This window comes from Siniperca chuatsi, linkage group LG17 (assembly GCF_020085105.1).
Source record: "Siniperca chuatsi isolate FFG_IHB_CAS linkage group LG17, ASM2008510v1, whole genome shotgun sequence".
NCBI lineage: Eukaryota > Metazoa > Chordata > Actinopteri > Centrarchiformes > Sinipercidae > Siniperca > Siniperca chuatsi.
Window position 1 is genome coordinate 26,954,131 of NC_058058.1, and position 24,269 is coordinate 26,978,399.

At 39.1% G+C, this 24,269-nt stretch overlaps 1 protein-coding gene, 1 long non-coding RNA gene and 1 pseudogene across 5 annotated transcripts in view; 1 reads left to right on the forward strand and 2 right to left on the reverse strand.

Annotated features, from left to right (window-relative positions):
• Positions 1–289: 289 nt before the first annotated feature.
• LOC122864763 overlaps positions 290–24,269 on the reverse strand; it is a 109,143-nt pseudogene continuing 85,163 nt past the window's right edge.
• LOC122864207 lies at positions 3,340–9,408 on the reverse strand. The gene is made up of 2 exons (XR_006375162.1): positions 8,005–9,408; positions 3,340–5,042 (listed from the first exon to the last, which is right to left on the reverse strand). It is a non-coding gene; the product is annotated as an uncharacterized LOC122864207 (long non-coding RNA).
• lg17h6orf136 (linkage group 17 C6orf136 homolog) overlaps positions 11,649–24,269 on the forward strand; it is a 32,234-nt gene continuing 19,613 nt past the window's right edge. Inside the window, exon 1 of one of the 4 annotated variants that reach the window (XM_044171422.1) lies at positions 11,649–12,042. The gene's annotated coding sequence lies outside the window, so the exon portion shown is untranslated. Of the gene's footprint in view, positions 12,169–24,269 lie in introns of all 4 variants that reach the window. The other 3 variants (XM_044171424.1, XM_044171426.1, XM_044171425.1) reach the window with 3 other exon arrangements.

Sequence of the window (24,269 nt, forward strand, 5' to 3'; positions counted from 1 at the left end):
ATTAATAATAATGTAATGGTAGTGGTAACATTAATATTAATAAATGAATAATAAGAAGAATGACAGTCATAGGAATAATAATGAGAGAGGAGAGAAACGAGGAAGCACAGAACTACGGGAGAGAGAAGACGTCGAGTTAGTAACATGCAGTAATGGGATAAAAATGCATACAGGTGGAGAGCGAAAGAAGGAGAAAGGAAAGAGGTGCATCATGGCAAGTCTCTCGGCAGTCTAGGCCTATAGCAGCATAACTAAGGGACTAAGGGTTCAGGACTCACCCAAGCCAGTCCTAACTATAAGCTTTATCAAAGAGGAAAGTCTTCAGCCTACTCTTAAATGTGGAGATGGTGTCTGCCTCCCGAACCCAAACTGAGACCTGATTCCACAGGAGAGGAGCTTGATAACTGAAGGCTCTGGCTCCCATTCTACTTTTGGAGATTCTAGGAACCACAAGTAACCCTGCATTCTGGGAGCACAGTGTTCTAGTTGTGTAATAAGGTATTATGAGCTTGTTAAGGTACAATGGTGCCTGACCATTAAGAGCTTTGTAGGTGAGGAGAAGGATTTTAAATTCTATTCTGGATTTTACAGGGAGCCAGTGCAGAGAAGCTAATATTGGAGAGATATGATCTCTTTTCCTAGTTCTTGTCAGTACACGTGCCGCAGCATTCTGCATCAACTGGAGACTCTTAAGGGACTTATTCAGGCAGTCTCATAATAAGGAATTGCAATAGTCCAACCTAGAAGTAACAAATGCATGGACTAGTTTTTCAGCATCATTTTGAGACAGGTTGTGCCTGATTTTTGCAATGTTGCGTAGGTGAAAGAAGGCAGTCCTTGAAATTTGTTCCATGTGGGAGTTAAAGGATAAATCCTGATCAACGATAATTCCGAGGTTCCTTACGGTGGTGCTGGGGACCAGGGCAATGCCATCTAGAGCAACTACTGTATGTCTTTAGAGTCTTTGGGGCCAAGTACAATAACTTCAGTTTTGTCAGAGTTTAACATCAGAAAATTGCAGGCCATCCAGGTCTTTATGTCCTTAAGGCATGGTTGAAGTTTAGCTAACTGGTTAGTTTCATCTGGCTTGATCGAAAGATATAATTGGGTATCATCCGCATAACAATGAAAGTTTATGGAGTGTTTCCTAATAATATTGCCTATAGGAAGCATATATAAGGTGAATAGAATCGGTCCAAGCACAGAACCTTGTGGAACGCTGTGACTAACTTTGGCATGCACGGAGGACTCACCGTTAACATGTACAAACTGAGATTGATCTGATAGATAGGATTTAAACCAGCTTAGTGCTGTTCCTTTAATGCCAATTGAATGTTTGAGTCTCTGTAATAGGATGTGATGGTCAATGGTGGCGAATGCAGCACTAAGATCTAACAAGACAAGTACAGAGATAAGTCCATTGTCTGATGCAATTAAAAGGCCCAAAAAATAGAAATGTCTGTCCAGCTCTTAGTGTCCATCCATTACATACCATTCTGCAAAATTCCCTGCATTTGCCTGATTGTTCCTTATTACCATACCCTTATTTTTTGCTTAGTACTTCTTTTCCTGTGTGCACTGACGTGATAGTGAGCTGCTGGAACAAAAGAGTTTCCCCTCAGGGATAAAGAAAGTATTACTGATTCTGATTCTGATTCACCTGATCCTGCTGTTTGTTCCATGCCTTAGATTAATCATTTTATTTATTTATTTATCATTCTATTTATTTATTTAATTATTTAGTTATATAGCCTATTCACTTTCTAGCTTACTTATTTACTTATATAGGGCCTGCAACATTCATCACTGAAGGTGTAAAATCTGTACTACTATGAGGGTGACTCTTTTAGTGAGCTTATGAGCTTTTCATGTGTATGACTTAACAAGCTATACACTTGAGAAAATATTTCCATCATAGGAGTACAGCACCACAAGAGTCAAGCCTTCAGTCTTAGGAGTATCGCAGCCCAAAAAAGTAGAAATGTCCATCCAGCTCTGGTGCCCTTTACTCTACAGAACCATCATGCAAAATCCCCCGCATTCACCTCATCATTCACCTGATCCTGCTGCTTGTTCCATGCCTTAGATTACTCATTCTATTTATTTTTATTTTTGCTATAATTTATGCAGATTGGACTTGCAATCTAACAATAGCTAAACAAAAGTAGGTTTCGCACGTCATGATTTTGCCACAAAAGCGCCACCTAGTGGCCAACTGGCGCATGGTGGGGCATGGGAAAGTACTGGCCCAAGTTTCGTGTTATTTGGACAATCCTATGTGGAGATATGACATTACTTCCTGTTTTGACTGCAACCCACAGGAAGTTTTTGCTTTATAACTTGTATATTTTTTGGAGTATCAAAATTCTTTTAATAACTTTTGATCATGAGCATCCATAGATTCTGTGTGCACAGTTTCGTGCAGATCAGACTCACAGTCTAGGAGGAGTTTGAAAAAGTATGTTTGCATATTTCATTTTTCAATAAAAGCGCCACCTAGTGGCCTATTGACACCATATTTTACACAGAGCCTCAGTGAGGCATAAGAAACTACCAAGCCAAGTTCCGTGTTAATCAAACAGATCTATGTGGAGATATAGATATTAATTTATGTTTTATATTTAGAAAAATATAGAATGACAGACTTCTTAATTGACCATAGGTTGCAGTGAGGCAAACTTTAGTCACACATCAGTGGATGGGCTGAAAAACGTAGGACGTATGGGTGTTTTTTTTGAAGTTTGGAGTGTGAAACTTTTATATAACTTTTCATCATGAGGGTCAATAGATTCAACGTACAAACTTTTCATGCAGACCGGACTCACGACCTAGGAGGAGTTCCAAAAAGTAGGTTTTGCATATTTTGCAATTTTGTGAAATTAGGAAATGGCATATATCACGAGATGCAGCTCAATTCAGTCAACGCATGCATGTAAGGTTTTCAAATATGCAACATACTATGTGGGAGTTACTGGCCAAAACGCATTTTGGTTGAGTATAGCATCACCTGCTGGTGGACATGTGTCATATTTGGTGTCTGAGGTGTGTGCACCAGTCTATACCTCCCCTGTGAATTTCCTTTGCATAACTCATGGTGTAGGCTGCAGTACCACTTTTACCAGCAGAAAAAATAAAATAAAAAAATAAATACAAATCGGAGCGATTTCAATAGGGTTCCCAGCACCGCTGTTACTGGGCACCACGATGCTTTGCATTCATGAGAATATCAGTCATATATACGTTTGTGTAAACTGCTGCAGTTTTTCTAATTTAACTTGTTACAGTAGCTGCTTTTGAATTGGGCTCAGAACGGGGTGAAAGAAAAGGCTGGAGGCATCATTCCATTTGTTTGTTTTTATTGGTCAAAAAGCTGTACAGATCAAAGGCTGTGTCTGCCTAACACTGTAATAGAAAAAAGAAGGGTCAACTTTGCAGCTATTTGTAACTACAATACATTGGTTACCGGCTAAATGACGGACCCACTTGTACTGAAACATGTTTCTAAAGACAGTTGTAAATGCTGAGTGTTTGTTGCAGAGGAGTGTTGAAGGATGTCCTGAGTTGAGATAAGAGGATCTGCAGGGGTCAGCTGCACAGCCAGAGATCACTACAGGAGACATGTGAGGTAAAAGAGGGATTTTAATTCAACAGCTCAGATCATACATCACTAAGCTGCTGGAGCATCTACCCAGAATCCTCCTGACTCACAGTATACATTTACCTGGGCTGGGGAGGGGGCTTCTCAGCTAATGAACTTTACAGTGATAGTCTAATTTCTACAATCTGACTTATTTATTCCAATCTGTGCAGCGGCTGCATCTGCAAGTGTTGAAGTTATGAAGCATGGACACACATGCATAACAAGGCTAACGTTAGCTATATACACTACCATCCCCTGGACTCCGCAGCTCTCTGGGAATAACTGTCTGCCCAGTCTGTTGATTTTTTTTTTAATAAATGTGTTAACTTTTACATTTATAGTTTAAATATTGTCCACCTTTTTGTGTTTTTGTCCTGTTATTTACATAAAACATGGTTCACATTTAAATAAATACTATTTATATTTGCACTCCTTTTGTCTTTATTAATGACTGAAAATGTTAAGATTTCACATTTTAATCTGACTTACCTGCACACTGTCATAACCCGGCCCATAGGCCATGACAAAAACGGGAAAAGACACAGAATGCCAATAAATACAAGTTATTTATTGTAATAAAGAAAATAAACTGAACTCTAACTTTGGATATGAGGTGTATAGTCAGTGAAATCAGTAGTGTTCATGTGGATGTGTGTGGGTAGTGTAGGATAAAGTGTTCTGGAGTAAAACAAAATGCTACGCAAAGCAATAGGGCGCAGGCACTGATAGGGAAGAGAGCGAGTCACGCATACATATTACATATCCTGTAGAGCACTGCGCCCAGGTGCTCCAGATCTGGTTGGATACCGCAATCAGCTCTCTGGCACCTCAAAAGACAACATGCGTAGACACAGTTACTGACAAAGACACACACACACACAACGTTGGGAAGAGCCCCAGTAGTTTGCGGCACCTTTTCCTCCGTACCTCTACCCTGATGAGATTCTCAAAAATTTCTTCTCCAAAAAGAAAATAATAGGTGACAGGCTTGCCAGAATTTCATCCTACATAAAATGTTTCTCTGCAGGCATGTTTTGACTTCCATCCTAGAAACGTCTCCTTCACGACGACTGAATAATATCAGCTGTGTCAGAGTGACTTGAGAGCACACTCCATAACTTTTGATGGATGGTCAATAAGAGCTTTTTATTGACTGCTTCAAGGCATTTCAAATGATCCTGGAGCTTCTTAATGTCTTCTGATAGAGGCAGCATTTGGGGGCTGTTCCATTTCTTCAGATACAAGGTTTCCAGTGCATTGGATGACACGTGTGTTGTCCATTCTAGTTCAATTAATTTGATGAATTGCTCTGCTCTGCTCCCAGGATGCAGGGTTACTTGTGGCTCCTAGAGTCTCCAAAAGTAGAATGGGAGCCAGAGCCTTCAGTTATCAAGCTCCTCTCCTGTGGAATCAGATCCCAGTTTGTCTGTCATTCCTATTATTACTAATTTATTAATATTAACACTACAATTCTACTACTACATATACTATTCTACCATATAAAAAAAATCAAACAATTCTATGTGGTCAAAACCTAACACGCGGCGGATGGCCGCCCACCATTGAGTCTGGTTCTGTCCAAGGTTTCTGCCTGTTAAAAGGAAGTTTCTCTTTTTTCCTTGCCACTGTCACCAAGTGCTTGCTCATGGTGGGATTTGTTGGGTCTCTGTAATTAATATTATAAAGAGTACGGTCTAGACCTGCTCTATAGGAAAAGCGCAATGAGATCACTTCTGTTATGAATCGGCGCTATATAAATGAAATTGAGTTGAATTAAATTTTCTGAACACAGGAAGTAGGCCATTTCCAATTTGTTTTGGAAATATGTTCGGCTTCCTGTATCACTGCCACGTGGCAGTTGTGAAAGAGTGCTCGGAAAATCTCAGCAGCATTGCATCCATTTGCAATCATTTTTGTGTTGAAAACAAGGTCATCAATTTTCATCACGCCAGGCTTGGAGTGAAGATTTTCAAATTAATTCTTCCATCGAGATTCCTTAAAACCCAATGAGATAATGCAAATACAAAACAACATAACAGTGTATATAAAACATAACTGGAAAAATTACTATAGTGAGAGCCCAGAGTTTCTTCAGTGAATATAGATGAAGAAAGAAACCTCCATATCTCTTTACCCTCTTTTCCATGTGCTCATCACAGGAGGAAGCAATGGTTTTCTAAAACAAAATGATTGCTTTCATGCATGTAATTTAAGTATGCAAGTTTTTAATCATTGACAGTATTTGATAATAACGCTGCCTTGATATGTAATACATTAAATCCTAACTACAGCAAGTGTAAACCTTGACTGATAAGATTGGTTAGATTAGTCATCTCACAGCTCTTTCAGTGTACAGACATAGCATACCAAACATCCTCTCACTTACACTGTTTTTTTATTGCTCATGTTCTGGGAACAAAACTATCATGCCTTACAATTCTTCAAATCTGGAGTTTAGTCACCAACAATCTCTCTGCCTACTTTCCTCCGCACCCTTATTTTATGCTGCACCATATAAGGGCTACTCAACATTTTGGGTTTCAACAATACACAAGGACTTTACGCCAGTTTGCAAAGCATATTTACAATATTAATAAAGGAGAGAAATCCTCACCACTTAGTTAAATGATGAAATCCCTGAGACAAGTGGTGTGTGACAATGTGTAAATATAAATACATGTTGACAGTTAGGGTCTCTGTAGTCATACAAAATTTCTTCTTATGTGTTTAATTTTGTGATTGCACATGCACACAGATGTGGGCTTTTCTGTTCATCTGTTGGTCACATGTTTGTAGCACAGACACAAAAAAAAAAAAAAAAAAAAAAAAAAAAAAATCAGAATTACAGTCAGTTATTCTGTGTTAATATCAAATATTGTGTTCAGCAGTATATGTATATATGGTATGATTAAAACAGATTTAAAAATAAAAAAAGGGTGACTTTTGACTAACTATTTCAATTTTGCTATTTTTCTTCATGTGATCGTCATTTATGAATCTTCCAAGTCTTGCTGTATTCTTACTGCCATCAACACTGAATAGTTACATAATTTTTTTACAGTTTAAAAATATTAAGCGACTTAATGACAGAGTACTCTTTGAACAGGGCCTCTTCTTCCAACATACTCAAGCAAGAATTCTCCTGGCTCAATGTTTTTGGTGGCAATTACTCCATGACCTGATAATTTATTCAGTTGCATAATCTAATTCTATTTATAAAATTATATTAAGTATAATACATGTTTAATAAATGTTGCAACTGTCTGCCACATACCATTAACAACCAACACTATCTCAGCAATTCTAACACTTGATAATATGCATTGTCACCTTAAGGGTTTGGATTAACAAAAGGCATGCTTTGAAAACAATTACTGTATCTTCATCTGTATAATTACACATAATAAATCTGTACACTATGTATAATGGCAGTGAGTCATTTAAAATTTCCCCTACTTAACATGACTTTCTTGCTGAGAGTTATGAGAAGATCAATACCATATACACACACACATATACATATATACATACATTTTAAATTAGAGACAGCAGCCAGTAAGCTTAGCTTAACAAAGACTGGAAGCTGGGGGAAACAGCTAACCTGGCTCTGTCCAGTTATAAAACTCCTAGGCCATCAGAGGAATCATGTTTGTTTTGTTTTACTTTATCAGCCTGCTGGCTTTATATTTAACATTCAAATGTGTGTGTGGCATTGATCTTCACATCTACCCCTGACAAGAAAGCAAATTAGTATATTTACCTCTCTGCCTTTAAACTATTTTTCTAAACATGTAATAATTATACATATAATACTATGTACAGACTGTAACAATACACCATTTCTTGCCTTATTATTCATTAGCAACAAAACTGCTTTTCTTTAATTAAATTTCATATCTATGAACAGTATTAAACAGAGAATCTTATATTCTGATCTAACAACATACCTTTCTCCTCGTTGATGATTTTTTTTCTGAAATGTGTATTTATCTTTCCCAGAAGCAATGAAGTGCAAGGCTTCCTTTTCAGGACAAACCCTTCTGGGTCAAATTTCTTCTGTTAAATATTTAAGAATATATTATGTGATTCACTGTCTTGAACTACAACAAGTTGATTTAAAATGATTGTTTATACAATAAGTGATGAAAGGCATGATAACTTGGGTGACTTTGTTAAAGAATATGAAGCTATCAGTATGAATTGACAGAAACATACAAGGGGAATTTATAAAAATGTGAAACTTACCTCTTGCTTTTGTGCCTCAAGCAGGAAACACAAGGGTTTGGACCCAAACACAGCCAACAGAAGCAGAGTAGGTGCAGTTCAACTAGTTTAATAAATAAGAGAATATAACAAAGACTTACAGGTGTCAGGCAGGCACTGGTCAAAACAGAATACACAGTCCACAGAAGGCAATCAAATCCAACACAGTGCAGGCAAAGTCCAAAATCCAGGCGAGGTCAAGAGAAACAAAACAAAACAAATCCAAAAACACTAGGAGAATACAGGAACCAAAGGCCAGGACGCTTGACATAAAGACAAAGATGAACTGACAAAGAAACAAGGGAAGCATACAGATTATATACACTCAGGTGAGGGGAGAAAACAAGACACAGGTGAAACTAATCAGGGTGGGGCAGACAATCAAAACTGGATGGAAAAGACACAAAGGCAGGAAGTAAAGTACTAAACACAAGAGGAGAGGTGAGTATTCCAAAATAAAACAAGAAATGACTAAACTCAAGATCCAAAACCATGACAGCTTTGGCCTCGAAGATGTAGATAAAAAAGTTTTTAAAAAGAAAGACAGGTAAAATATGCCTAGATAGGTAGTTATACTACCTATTGATAGGTAAAATAGATAAACAGAAAATAAATGATAGAAGTAGATGAATAGTAAAAGAGTAGAGAAAGCTCAAGGTCGGTTTTCGTCCTCTAAAAAATTGCAAAGTGGTCAACACTTCACAATCACTATTTCACACAGGGCCATGTAGGCTTAGATTTTATTTTCCCTTAATAATAACAACCTTCATTTAAAAACTGCATTTTCTGTTTACTTGTGATGATGATCTGAAACATTTAAGTGTGACAAACATTCAAAAAAATAATAATAATCAGGAAGCGGGGAAACACTTTTTTGCACCACTGTATACACAATCCTGGCCAGCTATCTGGACAGTGATTCGTTTTTCAGATAAGACATCAGTTGTAAACTATTGCTGGCACAGTCATGCAAATGTTCTCTGGTAATGAAATGAAAAATGTTCCTCAGTAATTTGGGGAAATGGGTTAGATTTACTTTTGTTTACAGTGGTAAGGACTACAGTTGACCATGACAAAAATGGAGATAGGTAGTAAAGAACTCCATTAGAGCCAATACTTTATGGAGTAGAAATTTGTGTTGCAGTAGTTACAATCTGATGAATCCTAATTTCTCATATCATGTTAAATAATTGTTCCCAGGCAGCACTTCTACTTGCAGACAATGGAAGGTTCTCTAAAGGCTCTGTGACAAAATATTTATTTCCCTCTGCAGAGACACAGAGCAGGAAACACCGTTACAAAACTGATCAAACACTTAACAATTCTTATTTTCCTGTCAAACTTTGTCACATAACAACTTATTGATAATGATTACATTTTCTGTCATAATGACGACATCCATGCAGGAGTCCAGTGTCATTTTGTTCAAGCAAAGAGGGGACAATCCAAGCAGGGAGCATCTTTTGTTTTAGGGGACAAACTTCAAAACAAAATTCTACACATAAATAAAGGTCTGCATCCTGTTGTGCTGGTTCTGGGAGAGGCTGTAGGTAACTCCATTAATACACTGAATATTTCAATGCCCATTTCCATTCATGTTAAACTCCAGGATTTAGAAAATTAATTTTTTTGCTTTTCTTCTACTGAGAGGTTAAAACAATATCTCCCTATCCATTGTATTAGATACATTGTAAGACAAAAACAACATTGGACATTAGTAAGATGCTTGTAGTCTACGTGAATTAGCATGGCCATGGGTGACATTTTCTGCAAGCCTTACGTCTTAAATCATTAATTTGCATTTCAATTCTTTGTCCACAGCAGCTAGAAAATATCTTAAACTAGATGCTAGATACCATATTCACCTGATTAATTATTTCAATTCTGTCTTTGTGACTTTCCCACTGCTTGGAAACCTTCTCACTGAATTGAAATATCTGTAGTGTCTACGTCTGGTCTGCCTGCACTGATTCAACATTCATGTTAAAGGAGACAGGTGAAAGCAGGTTGTAAAGGTGTTCAAGTGCAGGAAACTGTGATTATCATATGCAAAGCCAGATTTACCTTGGCTTATCATTAGTAGGACACTGCCCATTCCACAACAGTAGCTTCAATTCAATTCAATTTTATTTACATAGCGCCAATTCATAACAGATGTTATCTCATTGCACTTTTCCTATAGAGCAGGTCTACACTGTACTCTTTATAATATTAATTACAGAGACCCAACAAATCCCAAGCACCATCTCTGACATGTTCTGATCCATCGTTCACATAAATGAGGCTACAATTGCTACAATGCCTCAGTCCACCCTAGTGTCTAAAAACACATGAAATTAACTGCACATTTGTGTCTCAATAGCAAGAATGATGAGTTGTGGTCATCAAAAATCATGGCAACCCAATAATATGAATTATTAGTGATACATTACAGTGCGGCAGAGAGGCATTAGAACGTTGCAGCTGGTCCAAGCCGAGCTCATTCTAACTACTTATTTACTGTTGGGCGGTATAATGTGTACCAATGAATTATATTTTAGTAACTCACAGTTGGTCATGTATGTACAATCCACATCTGGAAAGTAACTAGACCCATTTCAGCTGAGTATCAGTGTTGTTAACAGTGGTTGTGTGCCTTCCACTTCATGCAAACTCTCAGACATGGTGTAATATTAGTATGATGCTTGTGTTTTACTTGAATTTTCATGGTCATGCAGGCTTATAAGTGTCATCTGTGACAGGCCTTACTTCTAAAATCATTCATTTTCATTTCAATCATTTGGGCCACAGCAGGCTGTAAGAATGTTCAAGATCAGAAAACTGTGATTATGATATGCAAAGCCAGATTTACCTGCATTTCTACTTGCAAACAATGGAATATCCACTAAAGCCTCTGTGGCAAAATATTTATTTCCCTCTGCAGAGACACAGAGCAGGAAACACTATCTTTACAAATGCAAAAACTGATCAATTATTAATAATGCTTTTTTCTGTTCAACTTTGTAACAGCTTATTGACAGTAATCACGTCATGTATACATACATGCAGGAGTGTAATCGTCGCTCCATACCATTAAATAGGGGATACTGGAACGAAATCCTACAGTTTGCAGGTGTTGTAAATGCAGTAAATACATATGACATTGGCAAGAATCCAAAGTTCCCACTTTTCATGAACGGAGCAGGGATGACGTAGTTGGATATGGGTGGGGCTGGACGTCCAACCCCGCATCTGTGCGAAGCCGCAGCCGGTACTACTGGGTTCGCACCATTACAACGCCGGCGTACGCCTGCGGTGAGCCGAGTAGGCGGAGTCTGCAGACCATTTAAAAGGCGTCTCAGCCAGCGCATACGCCGAATACCCCGCTCAATTCAAGGGGTGACAGCGGCGTGTACCTCCACCACAAGGCCTATACAAAAATAAACAGGTCAAGGGAGAGTGATAAAATGGAGAACTGATGCATGTAATTCAGGCATACATAAAATCATATTGTGAACGGTAGTGTCGATGCTGACAATTATTTGTCAACTAATAAAGCTACCATGGCTTTTGGACTGTAGGCCGAGATTGTTTGTTTGTTTTGTCAACTGACATTTACGTGATTGCTGCCGCTGGCTGACGGTTTACACTCCCATTTAAACAGTTTTCCCAGCCCTCGCCGTTACGTGTTAAGCGGTGCACCGGCGCACTGAAATGGAGCGGACCCAGCTGAGTTGGGACTTGACGGCAGCTCTTTGTCACCGCCCCCTGCTGTAGTCCCCTGATCTCGTCTACTTTCCAGGCGAGGCGCAGTTCATCTCGAATGATCCTTTTTATGTCATAGAAAAGTCTTTCAATACTTACAGGAACGCTCCTCTTATTTGTTTTAAAACGCTTGCACATTTTTTATCACCTGTAATTCAGAAAGAAAAACAAGGGGATTTTCCTTTGGTTGATGTGACCGAAAAATAAACGGTAACGTTACATTTCATAGATGGACTACATTTACCGTTTACTCTGCCTTATATCACATTGTCGGGTCGTTTGTGGTACATGGAGGCAGTAGCAGTATTTCCAACAGCGGTGAAGGCAGCATTACGACTGACTGCGTGAGGCATGTTTGGCCGGGCAAGGACACACACGGCTGGAATGACATTTGTGTAAGTTAGTTAAGTAATGCTTACTAGCTTGTTGCTTGCGTTAACCTACCTGTGACAACTGTACAAAACCTGACCTCGAGGACCATTGAATCTAGACTGACTTAAGCGGGGTTTCGTCTGTAAAAGGTAACATTACAGGGACGTTTGCCATACTAACTATACTAACTGGTAGCTAGTTAGCTAACTAACTGGTAGCTAGTTAGCCTAGCAGATATCATTGGCAGCCAACGCTAGCTAACGGCATTTAACGTTTAAGGGAAGAACGAGCCCCATGTCCCGGGTATTTGTAGAGAAAATTATGCAATTTAAAGGTCCAGTGTGTAACATTGAGGAGGAGCTATTGGCAGAAGTGGAATATAATATGTATAAGTATGTTTTCATTAGTGTATAATCAATGAATAAGAATCGTTGTGTTTTCGTTACAATAGAATAAGTCGTTTTTATCAATATAGGGAGCGGGTTCCTTTCCACGGAGGTCGCCATGTTGCACCGTCATGTTTCTACAGTAGCTCAGAACGGACAAACCAAGCACTGGCTCTGGATAGGGCCTTTCGCGTTTTCCGCGCGTTTCGAGGCCTCCGTAGTTTCTCCTACACGCTTGGAAGCAGTAGCGCCGGGATCTAAAAGTGGCTGACGGTAGAAAATTATGCCAAGATGATAGCAACTGGTTACTCACAAAGAATTTATGGTGAATAATAAATAATATTCCATACCTCTGCCCGTGGCATGGATTTAGGGGCGTGCCATATCATATTGTTCACAATAATACCGGTATAATTTTTAATATGATAAAAAAAAAAATCATATCTTGATAATGGCAACATTCCGACTAGTGGACTTAATGACATCGTACTGTTATGTACAGCAACAACAAGCAGGGCCGAAAGCAAAAGTAACATTGCTACTGGCTCCACAGTGGAGGAGTTGGTTCCAAAAAGCGGAGCTACGTCAGTAGTGGAAGTGGTTTGGTTACAAAAGACACATAGACCTTACTTGGTCGGACCGCTCAGGGATATTAACAGCGCCATCCTCGAACGATTAACTAGTGGACAATCTCCCCTCGCTCTACCCCTCCCGTGCGATCTACTGGCAATCGCACATGCTCTGCAGAGAAACACACAGAGAGAGTCTCCTACTTATGCCGTTGTTTAGTAAAAGCTTGTAAGTGCACCTGTTGGTGCCGATGTCATTCGGGACCATGTTGGTTTTCAATAGGCTACGTCATTAACAACAAGCCTCCTCCACACGCACACGTGGCTCACCAAGCTGCTGTGGAAACACACACACACATACATACATACATACATACACACACATACATATGTATGTGTGTATATATATATATATATATATATATATATATATATATATATATATATATATCTCATTGTTGCTGATGAGGCCCACTACTGTCATGTCGTCAGCAGACGTCATGATGTGGTTAGAGCACAGTCGTGAGTCAGCAGCGTGAACAGCAGGGGACTGGGCACGCAGCCCTGCGGGGCACCTATGTTACGCTGCGCTTCTCCTCTCTGATAGACCGTGTCTGATTGGTCCATGCCAAGCTGAAAGCTGCCTTGTCGGCCGACGTGAAGGCATCGTTTCAGTTTTTCAGCTGCGTGCGCACCTTTGCAGTCATCCATGGCTTCTTGTTTGCACGTGTGCTAATGCAGCGGCACCATTTAAATGTATGAGAGCTGGATATTTTTCTCGAGTGGAGAGCAAACCAGAGCTAAAAGCAGAGTGAATGTTGGACTTAGATTCACCTGGTGGAAACATGACTCCAAATGACTGATAATGACTGAGGATGTGTAAATAGGCAACTGTTTGCTAACTCGTTAGCCATGAGACATTTTATAAAATGGTATGGCATATGTTGTGGTTACAGCTTGTTCTGCTGTCAGTCTTTATATACCCTTTGCTTAATATAAAGTAGACACAAGCCGATAAGTAACGAGAAATTGCACTACAGAAATGCTAAACTATGTTTGAGGTGATTTAGAAACTCAACTCAGCTTTATTTATATAGCACCTTTCATACAAACATGTAACCCAAAGTGCTTTACATTGCAAAATCAAAACAACACACAAAAACATTTTGCGAGACTAAAATTTACAACAATAAAACAAAGTGATAAAAGGCAATACATAAAACTCAATAGAATAAAATAAACACCAAGAATTAAAATAATGTAAAAACCAACTTCACTCCAAATTCAAGGTAAAAGCGAGATTAAAAGAAGTCTTTAAATTCCTTTTTTAAAAAATACTGAGACAGGTTGCCATTCTGATATCCAGAGTCAGTGAGTTCCACAGTTTAGGGGCATTTTCATAATACTGCTTTTATGCACACACTTTATATCCTGCACTTGCTTATTGCACTTCTGGTTCAACCTAAACTGCATTTCGTTGCCTTGTTCTTGTACATGTGTAATGACAAGAAAGTTGAATCTAATCTAATAAGAACAGAAGGCACTACTTTTATGCGACACATGAGGAGGACTGGAACTGCCAAAATCAAAAATAAATACATAAATGACTCGACAAATAAATTAATAATTACATTTATTTAAATGCACCAAATAATATTAAAATGATTTTTTATACATTATTAAATAATGTATAAAATGTGACACAAATTGATATTTGTTTTAATTTGCTTCTGTATTTATTTACATTTGTATTAATTCCCATTTATTTACTTTCCCAATTAATTTTATTTATTAATTTGTTCATTCATTTATTTTTGTATTCATTCATTAGTATTTATTTATGGTTGTATGTATTTATATATTTATATATTAATTTTTTTATGTATTTATTTATGTATGTATTATTTTCCCTTTGCATTTTCCCCCCATTGATTTCCCCAAACTTATTTATTGCTGTCTTTTCTTTTTACATTTCTGTATGCATATCTGCTTCATTATGCAAATGAGGGGGGCTGTGTGACACAGGCTTAACTTTTCACCTATTGGTTGAGTGACATCAGCTGCAGTCCAATGTCCGATTGTGTGCTTTTGTACAGTAATGAGTGAGGCCCGGTCCCCAGAAACACTCCACTCCGGCGGCGTGTATCGTTTTTTCCCACCTAATTCGTGTCTCATTTGTGGTCTGATAAATTCATCATCTTCAGTGCCTTCATCTTCTTCTGTATTGTCATATTTCCTCAGACTCACGTGAGCACGGAGTAAGTTGGAAACATGATAGACGCGTACTGAGAACAGTGAGCTCGCTTATTAGCCGAAGACCTTCTTTTTCTTCTTCTTCTGATGTTTTATGGCGGTGATGATATTTATTGCATTTCCATCTTCCTTATCATCCTGCAGTGCTTCTACATTTTTTCCTATTCTATCTCTTCTATTCTATTTCTTTTCCTCATTACTCAAATTTTCAGTAATATGTAACAAATGGCCTTACTAATAACTCTGCTTTATACCTTCTATTACTACTTTCCCCCCATCTTTCATTATAGGATATCCATATTCTTTTCTATTTCCAGACATCCTCTTAATCATATCCCATAGTCTAACGGTGTAGTCCTTCCTAGTGAGCCACAATCCCTTCCAAAAATCCCCTTTAACACTCTTTACTGTACTCCTAACTACTGCCTGCTTTCTTTCATAGTCAATAAGATTCTGAAAATAATGTGTTTTCTTCAAGACTTTAAAGGCTTTATTTCTATTTTTAATTGCAGAAGTGCATTCTTGTGTCCACCGCGGATCTTTGTCCTTTTTATTACTGCTTCTTTTTGGTATTGACTCTTTTGCTGCTTCTAGAATGATATTGCTTATTTCTGCATTGAGATCATCAATTGCCTGGTTTATATTTACCTCCTTTAATTTTCCTTCAGTTATTGCTCTATACTTGTTCCAGTTTGCTTCTTCAAATTTCCATCTTCCTTCTCTCTCATCCTGTTCTACTTCCCTTTCTACTCCAATTCTTGTGAATATAGGAAAGTGATCACTCCCTGTAGTGCTTCCTTTAAATACTTCCCAACTACTTTCCCTGACCAAAGACTGTGAAAGTAAAGTAAGATCTATTGCCGACTCTGTACCCTTCACCAAATTTACCTTTGTGCCTGATCCATCATTTAAAACATACCAATCCCTTTTCATCCAGTAGCTCCTCCAAGATTTCTCCATTTAAATCTTCTTGTTCACCCCATACTGTGCTCTGTGCATTGAAATCTCCACACCAGATGACATTACCTCTCCAATGTTCCAGTATTGATTCTAGCTTTCCTTTCTCTATTTTTTTGCATGGGTTATAAAAATTAAGTATTTTCATTGAATTGTTGAAATCTGGAGCAAGAAAGAAATTTCTTGCTCCAGATTTCAACAATTCAATTTAATTACATAGCGCCAATTCATAACAGAAGTTATCTCATTGCACTTTTCCTATAGAGCAGGTCTAGACCGTACTCTTTATAATACAGTATTAATTACAGAGACCCAACAAATCCCACCATGAGCAAGCATTTGGCGACAGTGGCAAGGAAAAACTTCCTTTAAGAGGCAGAAACCTTTGACAGAACCAGACTCAATGGTGGGCGGCCATCCGCCACTGCCGTGTTAGGTTGTGTGAGAGTGAGAGAGCGAGAGCTACCTACCACTTCCAATTCTTGTACTAAACATAACTGTCTATATTTTATACCTTTTTAAATAAATATTGCACACCTCCTCCATTTCCATTGTATCTATTTTTGCGTATGATTGTGAATCCTTTAATAGCAGTTGATGACGTAGGCTAAAAATAACACTAACCTGTCCATTGATATTCCTGTGTTGTCCTTATGTACCTGTGCTAATCCATTTGCATTTGTTTGAGGCTTTCTTTGGTTGACTCCTTCTCGTCTTTCACTCTTACATAGCCTCGTAGCCTCTGCATATGTTACTTTCTGATCTGATTTTACTTGTTGAATCTCCACTGCCTGCTTCCTGTCGGCGCATCCACCATACGCTGCTGTGTGGTTTCCTCCGCAGTTACATTTAACTTGAACATTACTACCACATTTTCCATATGCATGTTCTCCACATGCCCAGAGAGGCAGGCATACTGGGGAGGCTCCCCCAGCCAGTCCCAGGCTACCAATGGGTCTTCAGCTAATAAGCTAGCTCACTATTCTCAGTACGCGTCTATCATGTTTCCAACTTACTCCGTGCTCACGTGGGTCCCAAGAAATATGACAACTACAGTAGCTTGGAAAATAGCAATATGATGAATTTATTGTTTATCAGACAACAAATGAGACAAGAATTAGGTTGGAAAAGCGATGCAAGTGTTTCTGGGGACCGGCCTCACTCATAACTGTTCAAAAGCACACAACTTTTATAACTTTATTCAGTGATTTTGGTGAAAAGGGATCACACTTTATGGAGGGAATATTTTCTGGTCTTCCCTCAGATGTCCTCCGGCTGCTCTGCTTTAACTTTCGGTGATTTAACATTACAGAGTTTGCTGATAGACAGATGGCTTTAACTACTAGTTAGCAGTCAGCTACTTTAGCTGTGCTGCTAGCTGTGCCATTAGCTGACTGCCCGGACTGGGAGCCGGGAGCACTGGGGGAGTGTCATTGTTTTCATTGTCCCACTCCGGGGAGAGTCGGGTAACGTTAATCGGACCGCAGCTGCATGGCTAACTAGCTGAGGGCAGCTAACGTTACAGTTAGCAGCAAGTGAAGTTAACTGTTCATCAGTAAACTCCGTAAATCACAGAGAGTTGAGGCAGAGCAGCCGGAGGACATCAGAGATGGATTTTCTAAGAAATCTGGAAATATGATCCAGATAAGAGTCCTGGTTGGAGCCATCTGTAAATCTCCTCGGTATGATAGTTGTGAGCCGACTGTCCCTCAGTGGCCAGAGGCCACCATTGTAGCAGCAAGGCGCATGTATAGTCGATCAACCAATAGGTGAAACATTAAGCCTGTGTCACACAGCTCCCCTCACTTGCATAATGAAGCAGAAATGCATGCAGGAATGTAAAAAGAAAAGACAAAAACATAAGTTCGGGGAAATAAATGGGAGGGGTGGGGGGGAAGTAATACATACATAAAATATGAATAAATGAACAAATAATAAATGGAAAATTAAATGGGAAAGTAAATAAATATGGGAATTAATACAAATGTAAATAAGTACAGAAGCAAATTAAAACAGAAATATCAATGTTTCTTTTATAAATTATTTTTGGCAGTTCCTCCATATTATTATTATTATTAATTATTATTTATTAATATTAACACTACAATTACAATGATACTATTTAAAAAAAATAAATAAATAAATAAAAAAAATTCTAGGTGGTATTTGCATTCATTGCCTACCTCTCCCCCAACCCCACCCCCAAAACCTCTCTCTCTCTAAACCTAACACGGCAGCGGCGGATGGCTGCCCACCATTGAGTCTGGTTCTGATTGAGGTTTCTGCCTCTTAAAGGAAGTTTTTCCTTGCCACTGTCACCAAATGCTTGCTCATGGTGGGATTTGTTGGGTCTCTGTAAATAATAATATAAAGAGTATGGTCTAGACCTGCTCTATAGGAAAAGTGCAATGAGATAACTTCTGTTATGAATTGGTGCTATATAAATAAAATTGAATTATATAGTTGGAATGGGGTCTAAGAGACAGGTTGATGGCTTAGATGGATTAATCGTTGAAGTTAGTTGAAGGTCGATAGGAGCAAAGCAGTCAAAATATATATCCGGTTTTACAGTTGTTTATAAGGTTCCTGTGTTGAAGAAAAGTCGGTACCGGCTGAGGGCAGAACGTGATGAATTTTTTCTCATAGTTAAAATTTTATCATTAAAGAAGCTCATGAAGTCGTTACTACTGAGGGCTATAGGAATACATGGCTCAATAGAGCTGTGACTCTCTGTCAGCCTGGCTACTGTGCTGAAAAGAAACCTGGGGTTGTTTTTGTTTTCCTCTATTAACGATGAGTAGTAAGCTGCTCTGGCATTACGGAGGGCTTTCCTATATGTTTTAAGACTATCTTGCCAGACTAAATGAGATTCTTCCAGGTTATTGGAACACCATTTCCTTCAAGTGTTATCTAATGAGAATCTTAATTTAACATTATCAACCAGGCCATCAACTGAGTCAGTGGTGGATGGAGGAAAGGTGTTCATCAGATTTGAAAAAAGACAAATGATCAGAAACAGGGACCTTGGCAATGGATGAAATGTCAACATCAATATCCCTTGTAATAGCTAAATCCAGTTTATTTCCATGAATGTGGGTGGCACTCTTGAGACTAGCAACAAGATCTAAAAAAGTAGAGGTAAAAACAAGGTAAAAGTACTAGAGAAAATAATGGCGATCCCACCCCCTCTTTTATTTTGTCTAATGGAAATGGGAAAAAAAGGTGCAATTAGGAGGAAAAGCTGATAAAAGGACTGAGGACTGAAATGTGTAAGAACAAGATAAAAAGTAAAAACAAGAGAAAAGTGCTTGTAAAATGATCAAGCTCACTAAAACCACTATTGACTATGAGCCTACAGTCAAGAATGTATGTATATCGTTTGTCCACCAGAGAGCACTGACAAGTTGATTTTTGAACTGTAACATGTCCTGCTCAGTACACACCCCAGCCACTTTATTAGGTACACCTTACTAGTACCGGGTTGGACCCCCTTTTGCCTTCAGAACTGCCTTAATTATCCGTGGCATAGATTCAACAAGGTGCTGAAAACATTCCTCAGAGATTTTGGTCCATATTGCAGATTTGTCAGCTGCACATCCATGATGCTAATCTCCCATTCCACCACATCCCAAAGGTGCTCTGTTGGATTGAGATCTGGTGACTACGGAGACCATTTGAGTACAGTCAATTCATTGTCATGTTCAAGAAACCGGTTTAAGCTGATTTGAGTTTTGTGATATGACATGTTATCCTGCTGGAAGTAGCCATTAGAAAATTGGTACACTGTGGTCATAAAGAGATGGACATGGTCAGCAACAGTACTCAGGTAGGCTGTGGTGTTTAAACGATGCTCAGTTGGTACTAAAGGGTCCAAAGTGTGCCAAGAAAATATCCCTGACTCCATTACACCACCACAATCAGCCTGACCCATTTGATACAAGGCAGGATGGATCCATGCTTTCATGTTGTTCATGCCAAATTCTGACCCTACCATCTGAATGTCGCAGCAGAAATTGAGACTCATCAGATCAGGCAATGTTTTTCCAATCTTCTATTGTCCAATTTTGTTGAGCCTGTGCCAATTGTAGCCTCAGTTTCCTGTTCTTAGCTGACAGCAGTGGCACCAGGTGTGGTCTTCTGATGCTGTAGGCGACCTGCTTCAAGGTTTGAAGTGTTATCCCTTCAGAGATGCTTTTCTGCATAACTCTGTTGTAACAAGTGATTATTTCAGTTACTGTTGCCTTTCTATCTGCTCGAACCAGTCTGGCCATTCTCTAGGGATGTGGCCTGCAACAGACTAGGTAAGCCTTGTTTTTAGCCTAGCAGTTGTTGATCACTTGGATGGTTATGAGGAGTGAGGAGTCAGTGGTCTGTATAAAACAGAGCAGTCAAAAGCCATTCGCTATAAATTAATTAATTCAATTTACACTTCCCTGGCATATTTAGTTTTCAATAACAGGCTCATTAAGGCAAGGAAGAAAGGAGAGGGAGAGCCGATGAGTCAGAGAGGGAGAGATGGTGACGCATCAGAATGTTAAAAAGTCAAAATGTAAGACAGTGTCATGTGGTTCATTTTAATTTCAAGGACTTTTTAAGCACTTTGTTAAAAGGGGGGATATTTTCAAGGTATTCCAGTACTTGTTTTTTTAATTGGCAATCTGTATCGCGGCAAGAAAACTTGATTAGCGCATCCCTATCATTCTCCTCTGACCTCTACTCACTGGATATTTTCTTTTTTTCGGAGCACTCTCTGTAAACCCTAGCGATGGTTGTGCATGAAAATCCCAGTAGATCAGCAGTTTCTGAAATACTCAAACCAGCCCATCTGGCACTGACAACCATTCCACGTTCAGAGTCACTTGAATCACCTTTCTTCCCCATTCTGATGCTTGGTTTGAACTTCGTTGACATGTCTGCATGCCTAAATGCATTGAGCTGCTGCCACGTGATTGGCTGATTAGATATTTGCGTTAACAAGTAGTTGAACAGGTGTACCTAATACATTTTAAGCGTTACCTTTTTTGTGAGGGATAATATAGGCTAACGTTTGAAAGAATACATTAATATATTACTCTTTTTATAGTAAGTTATTTATTTCACAATTTTAATTCTACTCAGTTCTCCACCTTATTTTAGTGTTTACTCACAAACTACTTCAATCTGCTCACCCTGCTTTTCCCTTCAGTTCTTTTTTTTTTTTCTGTACACACGCATACACCTACACCTCTGCACACACACTGGCTTACCCTGCCCCGCCTCTTTCTGTTTCTCTCTCTCTGGATGTGTCTGCTTTGTTGACTTTCTTCATCAGCAGTGATATAAAGTCGCCCAAAAAACACAACTTGTATTTTCGATTTTTTTTCACCCGTGATTCCGTTTTCACAGCAGCAGGTGAGTCGTGTGTGGAGGAGGCTTGTGGTTTTTGATGTAGCCTGTCGAAACGATCGAAACCAACGTGGTATTGAATGACATCGGCACCAACAGGTGCACTTACAAGCTTTAACAAAACAACATAAGTAGGTCTACATTAAACAGGAGACTCTCTGTGTGTGTTTCTCTGCAGAACATGTGCGATTGTCAGTAGATCGCACGGGAGGGGAAATAGAATGAGGGGAGATTGTCCACTGGTTAATCGATCACGAATGCCGTGTTTTAAAAAAAATGTATCAGCCCTGCTACATTTCAGGCGCATTAGTGCGACCAATGAAAATGTTTCCTCGCACTTGACAGCACACTTTATGCGTCATGTTGAAGGATATAATGCGTAGACCACACCACGAAACTTTCTTGCAAATTGGATCATCTTTGCCATGAAAGGCTTACTTCCTGTTGCCACTAGGTGGCGCTATGACTTTATGTCAGTTTTGGCCTGTTGATGTGATCAGGGTGGGACTCTTATCAAACGTGAAATTAGAGGAAGAGTGGACGGTGTAAATTGAAGTTACAGCCACTTCCTGTTTAAATATTTCTTTCTGTGTCCACTATGTGGTGCTAGAGAACAAACACTAAACGCTTGCTGGATATCATGTGTAGACCACACCATGTCAATTCCAAGTAAATCAGATGTTTGTCACAAAAGGATGACTTCCTGTTGCCAGTAGGTGGCGCTGTGACAATAACTGAATATTGTCATATAGATGTGTTCAGGGCAGGACCCTTATCATACATATGAAGTTTGGTTGAGATTGGAACATGTACAGGCGTGTTACAAACCACTTCCTTTTTCATGGCAAAACATTGAAATTTGCCGCCCCATAATGGCCACACGTTCGATAAACACTCAAGCTTTGAGCAACTTTTCATCGTGAAGGTCTTTAGATTGCTCTGTAAAAATTTGAAGTCGAGCCAATTAATTCTCTAGGAGGAGTTCGCTCATGTATGGATCCTGTAAATTGCAAAAAAAATTACCACAAAATTAACTTTAGGGTTTAGGGTATGGGTCCAGGAGGCTTTTTTTTATGTCTGGACATGATACATGCGTTCCCCAAATTTCATACATTTAAGTGAAACATGTCGCTCTGTAGGGGGCGCTAGCGAAGCCATTTTGCCACACCCTTGCGTAAATTTTTGAGCACCTTTAGCCCCTCAAAAATGCGATTCATTTGGAGGAATAATAATAATAATTCCTTGCATTTCAATACGGTTTGTAGCGGTCGCTGCTCGGCCCCTAATCAAAGCTGTAAGCAGCAATGAGCGGACCTTCACACCTTACCACATGACTGGGTCCAGATCAGTCAACGTGGCTCTGAATTTTCATGTGTTTTGAATGCTGCACGGAGGAGGTGAATGTCCCTTCCTGCAGCCGCTATATGGTGCTAGAGAACACCCAGTAATTGTACATTATGTTCCAGTATATGTAAGTGCTAACCACACCCTGAAAATTCCATGTACATCAATTGGTGATTGTCACACAAAGTTTACTTCCTGTTGCCAGTAGGTGGCGCAATGACTACAACTCCTAATTGGCATGAAGATGTCCTCATGCATACTCTTATCAAACATGTAAAATGTCAGGCAGATTGAACAATGTACACTCAAGTTACAACAACTTACTGTTTCATGCCATGACAACGGTGTTTGATGGAAACTCACAATCTTCAGAAAAAAGCATCATCAAGGTCTTAAGACTTGTCTGCCCAAATTTGAGGTGGATCTGGCCAACCTGCTAGGAAGAGTACGTCAAAGTATATAACTTGTCATTTCCTCTTGCCAGTAGGTGGCGCCAGGACTACAACTGAATGTTGTCATGTTAGTGCCTTCAGGGCGGGACTCTTATCAAGCATGTGAAGCATGTGTGGGGCAAATTTTACCATGTACACTCAAGTTACAACAACTTCCTGTTTCTTGGGGAAACATCAAAATTCGACTCCACGCCACGGACACGCCCTTCAACGAAAACTCAAGCTTTTGATAACTTTTCATTGCAAAGGTCTTTTAGATTGAAGTCGATCCGATTAATTCTCCAGAAGGAGTTTGTTAAAGTACGATGCCTGTAAATGGCGAAAAATGGTCTAAAAATGCAAATTCAATTCAAAATGGCTGACTTCCTGTTGGGTTTAGGGTATGGCTCCAAGAGGCTTTTTTGCATGTCTTGGGGTGATACATGTATTTACCAAATTTTGTACACATAAGTGAAACGTAGGCCGGGGGCTGCATTTTTTTTTTTCTTTTTGTTTTAGGGGGCGCTATGGAACCATAAAATATCAAACTTTTCACCAGTCCTGATGCATGTACAAAGTTGCACAACTTTTCGAGCACATTTGGGCCCTCAAAATAATAATAATTTCTTGCATTACAATAGGGCCTTCGCCGCCTGTCGGCGCTCAGACTCTAATTACAGTCAAATAACGGCAAAAAAAGCAGCAAATCCTCTCATTTGAGAAGTTGGGACCAGCAGCTATTTTTGCTTGATCAATGACATGAATGATTAATCAGTCCTCAAAATCTAAGTTATCAGTTATCTAATCATTCTAGCACCCCAATTTATGTCAATAAAACCATTCATTTGATCATTGGCAGGTGAATATTTTCAGTAGATTATAATTTTTTACCATTTCCATTTGGTAGCATTTATATAGTACCACT